Consider the following 5,058-nt stretch of genomic DNA (forward strand, 5'->3'; position numbering starts at 1 on the left):
CGCCGCCACCGCCGCCGCCGCCACCGCCGGGGTTACTACCGGTCAACGCTCGCGGGTAACCTCGGCGGCGCCGCGCGATTGGCTGCGCGCCGGGCGCTGTTGCTAAGCGCGAGCAGAGGACGCCGAGCTCCTAGGTCCGGATGCTGCGGCCCCTCGGAGCGCCTACCCCCGACTGGGGCGCCCTGTGCACAGCGGACCCCCGGGCATACACTCCCCACTGCTCCAGCCCAAATCCCTCGAACACCTGGGCCCAGAAAGTGGGAGAACCTTTCCAGTAGCCTAATTTTGCTCTGGAGGCATCACTAAAATGTATCTGAGGAATGGAGATATTTCTTACCCAATGATTATTATTTTGATGTCTCTAAGCATACTTGGGAACCTTCACTGGAATAGAAGTAGCACATAGATATTTAGAAAGGCTGTCCTCAGGGAAATGGCTGGCGTCCTGTGCAGTGTCTCGGTCCTTACCGCTTTCAACAGAATGGGGAGGCTCCATGAATTTTCCAGACTTCTACTTAAAGTGGCAAGTGGGGCCATTGGGTCAGGCGCATGCGTTTCCTGTGAGACAACCGAAACCTGAATCCTCAGGAAATGTTGTTTTGCTTTGTTTTAGGTTCTCCCTGTGGGTGAAGTAATGAGAGGCAGGGCCTCCCAGTTTGGGCCAAGCAGATGAAGCAGTCAGCGTTTACAAATGACCAGGGTGGATTTTGGAATCCTGGAATTCCCTTAGGAATCTGAGTGGCAGGTCCAGTAAGTGGGCTGGAATCCAGTGTCACGCTGCAAGGCTGCCGCTTCCCTGATCCCTGCTGACTCACTTCTGTCCTGGGTGTGTTAGCGAGGCTTAGAGAAACAGCAGCTGAACTTTAAGTGTGTTTCCCGTAGCATCCAGTACACATCGTGTGCGCGCGCGCGCGTGTGTGTGTGTGTGTGTGAGAATCCATACATGCGATCATAAATATAAACATGATTTCTACAAGTTGGGCTCCGTTCCAGCGCCTCAAAGGCCTGGGATGCCTTGGTGGAACTGGAGGTGCCATGCTTTGCCTGTCCCTGGGAACCAGGGTCTTCCCTAGACACCCGGCCAGTCTGGTTCCTATGGGCTGAATTTAGGTGACTTATGAAACGTTCAATGCCATCATTCATATGGCTCCTGACCAAACACAAGGAGACGGGGAGCTAATGATTGTTCTCATGAGAACAGTCTTGGGTTTTACTTGGTTGCTTATTTGATTTCGTGATTGTACAGTTGACATAAACCTACCTAGAAAGTATGGTTCTCAAATCTCTGAGACTCACTGACCTGAAGGTTGGATACAGGGCTCAGAGACGGTGGTGGGTAACTTTTACACATAAATTCCCTCTTGTGTTTTCCTGAGATGCGGCTGGTGAGGTGGGTGAAAAACCTTTGGAAAAAAGAAGGAAGTGCACATTTATGATAGCCGAGACGTTCCGTTGCTATAAACAATGACAGTGCTCGTTGCCAACACAAGCACAGACTATATCCAAAAGCTGGTTGAAAAGCGGGGACCCCTTACATTTAGTTTCACATTTCATGAGAGTCCCCGCTGAGACTTGGAAAGGAAGCTTGTGGGTTTCCTGTTTCTAAGACCTGCGTGTCAGCCTGTCCAGAAAATGGTTATGTCCTAAATGGTATGAGAGGGTACTGTCTAATCATGGGCTTCTGGTCTACCCTGTAAGTTGTCACAAATGTGCTGCATGCCTTGGTCCAAACCCCACACCCTTTTCTCATCTCTGATTTTTGTCTGGCTTAGAGAGGAGGATGACAACTGTCATCTTGTCCCTTTGTCTCTTCTTAAGAGTGTTCTTAGTTTCAGGATTGGATAAGTCTCTAGAAGGTGCTTAGCCTGGCCGGAAGTCTCTCTGTGGGCCACTTCCTCCTTGTCTCTTTTCTCTGCAGCCACTCTGCCTGTGCCCGCCAGCTGGACCGCCTGCTGCAGAAATGGCTGCTTACCCAGTATCTGTGTGTTCTCTGCCTGGGCCACACCCTCTGCCAGGAACCCTCCCTGCCTCCCCAAGGGGGAAAGCCTGCCCTCATCCATCCTTACCTCCGGGGCCAGGGTCCTTCCTGGGCACCTCCCTACCCCTCTGCCCTACGATCATAGAACTCAGTGCATGATTTTATGTGTTTCTTCTTCTGAGCTTCCAAGCAGGGGCTGTGTCAGTCACCCCTCATCTCTGCCATCTACCCCAGGCTTCACTCAGAGTCGGCACCCTCTAGGTGTCTGCCAAATGAATGGATGAAATAACAAAAATCTGAATCACAGGACAAGAGCATATGCTTTTACCCCAGAAGAGGTCTTAGGAGAAGTGGGGAGGAAAAGCAAGAGCCTGAGGAGATGGACTGTTTTGATCTCCCCTTGCTGTGTCAAGCCCGTGAGCCATCTCTGACTAGCCATGTAGGAAGTGGTCTCTAGGTGCTGCTTCCTTGGGGCAGCTCAACCGCTGGCCTCAGCTACAGCATCGTGGATGGGCAGGCGGGGTGCCGGGCAGTGGGGAGAGCCTGGATTCTGGGTCAGGCAGCCTGCTCTTGAAGCCTGGCTCCACGTGGTTTGGGGGCCTCGGTCTCTCATCTGCAGAATGGGGCTGATAAGAGTGCCGGTCTCAGAGGGTCGGAGTGGGGAGTGACTGTGACCCACGTGCACACAGTGGGGCTCAATGCTTTTTAGTGTGTGGGTCGAAGGTCTCTGAAGGGTTGGGTTCTTGGCTTCATTAAAGGTTTGGCATAATAATAATAATAAAATAATAATACAGCTCATGTGCAGTTGGTTGCCGTCTTCCCAGCAACCCCGTGGGAAGGTTTGCTTACCCTTGCCCTGTGGTTCAGAGCAGTTATGTCCCTTACGCACTTGTCCAGCAGCACAGAAGTGCCGTCTCTTGCACGGCATCCAGGATCTCTCATCCAAATGCCTGGAGCTTCCTGCCCTCCCAGAGGGAGACAGCTGACAAGCTTCCCCAGGGATGCTCTCCGAGAGAATTTCTATACTGTTCCTTCTCTACCGTGCCCCTGGGTTTCCTGCTCATGGCAGCAATTAGGACTAAATCAACCGAGCGTTTCAGAGATGTGAACAAATGCCTCTTGGTAAGATGCATGTGCTTCCGTGGACCAGCTAGGTAGAGTCTATTCTACCCGGGAGGTCTTCCAAGAGCTTTAGGTTACCACCCGAGGAGGGTTGCATGGTCCAGACATTTACAAGGAAGCGTCTACACTTGTCGTTACTGGATGGAAATTTCCACCGTTGGAACGAAGCTACCCTCAACCTTACACTTTAGGGCTTGGCCTCAGGAGTGAGGTTTGTGTAGGTTACCTTAGGAGGATGTGAGGTTTCATCAGGTGCCGTGCATTTTAGCCTGGTGGCTAGACTTTGACGATTCAACATTAAGTATGTTGTACCCACTGCTCCAACTGGCAGCTGCGGGGGTGTCGGTGGTGAGCGAGGTCTCAGCGTGGCAGCGGCGTGGCCAGCACAGAAGGCTGTTCTTGGAATTGCAGGTATTGAACGTGAAAGCCCACTGGCTGCAGTTTTGTAGAAAATGTATTTTCCTTCCTTTACAGTCATTCTGTACCAAGAAGGAGGTTAAGATGAATTGAATTGTATGTGGGGCTTGGTTAAAATTTTCCTTCTTTCTCCCTCTGTTTATTTTAATAAAATGATTCCCCGTCTAGCGCCTTTTAGCAACATGCACTCAGCAGAGAAGGGGGTGGGGCTGGAACCGTGGCCTCCAGACTAAAAGAGTCAGGGTTCAAAACCCGGCTCTACCACTTACCAGCTGGGCAACTGGCTGAGTCACGTAACCTCCCTGTAGAAAGGGGTTATTAATAATAATAATACCCATCTTATTGGACCAAATATCTGGGTACAGGTGAAGCTCTGTGCCCAACATGTAGCATTTAATAAACAGTAGCTACAGTCCTTATGAATGGTGTTATATGGGATATGATAAAATAATAATAGCCTAGAGTCAACAGGATGTTATCATTCTAAAAGTAAGTTGGGGCTTTAGAAATAAAAGGAGTGAAGCTACTGCACAGTTACGGTGAATGTTGGCTTAGCTGAGCATTTCCTAGGTGCGAGGGAGGAGGGGAAGGACCTCCCGAGCGAGCTCACGGGGCTGTAAGTCTTGTGTTAGAGGGAGGGTCCAGCCCCGTGTACCTGCCTTGGGCTGCGAGGCCCCCCAGTGGACAGAGGAGGATGGCAGTGGTGTGACCAGCCTCGCCGGTGTCCCCACCACCTTGTCATTGACGAGGGAACCGCTGCTGGAGAAGCGTGAGCGACGCGTTCAGCCTTCCTACGAGGGCCACTAGGACCCCAGGCTCCCCCTCTCGGTCCTGCTTCCTGTCAAAAGATCCTTTGACCTCCCAGGCCCACAGGCATTTTTAGTGAACTTGAAACGTTAAAATATTTCCTTCTTTCACGCATGTGCCCTGCAGCGTTGTCTTCGTCGAGAACGAGGTAGTGTCATCCGAGAGAAATCTGATGAGCTTGGAGGCTGTGGTGTGGGGATCCTGCAACCAGGGCTCACATCCGGCCCAGATCAAGCCTGCTCTGCGTCTCTGGGGACAGCAGACGGCCGTGACAAGTGGACACCACACTCGCGCACGCAGGGCAGTGCGGGGTGAATCCGCTGCTCTGGGACTTGGTCAGCCTCGCGGGGGTGGGGTGGCCACGTGGCAGACTTTCCAGCAGGAATCAGGGGCCCGGAGGCCTGTAATGGCCAGGAAGGAGCACGTGGATCTCTGGGAGTTTCGTGACTCTGACGCTCAAGGACTTGCTCTGAGAGCCCTGCCCACATCCAGAAGTGACTGGACTTGGAATGCGAGAGCCGGACGAGCTGGCTGGGCCACCAGGTTTCATGAAAACCTGTGCAAACTGGGCCTTCTTGGTTCACATGACGTCCGTGAGCTTGCTGTAGACTGAAGGGGGACACATCAGAGCTGTGTTTCTGGGGGGAGTTTGAAAATCCATAGGGTTTGGTAACGTTATACTGTTTGCTAAATGATTCCGTCGTATGGAGAAGGCCCCAGGGTGCCCTGGTCAC

The 5,058-nt window shown here is 52.3% G+C and overlaps 1 protein-coding gene across 3 annotated transcripts in view; it reads left to right on the forward strand.

Moving 5' to 3' along the window:
* Positions 1–5,058, forward strand: part of ABCG1 (ATP binding cassette subfamily G member 1) — a 56,948-nt gene that overhangs the window by 15,636 nt on the left and 36,254 nt on the right. The gene's annotated exons all lie outside the window — the stretch shown is intronic.

This window comes from Neophocaena asiaeorientalis, unplaced genomic scaffold, assembly GCF_003031525.2.
Source record: "Neophocaena asiaeorientalis asiaeorientalis breed wild unplaced genomic scaffold, Neophocaena_asiaeorientalis_V1.1 scaffold45, whole genome shotgun sequence".
Taxonomy (NCBI): Eukaryota; Metazoa; Chordata; class Mammalia; order Artiodactyla; family Phocoenidae; genus Neophocaena; species Neophocaena asiaeorientalis.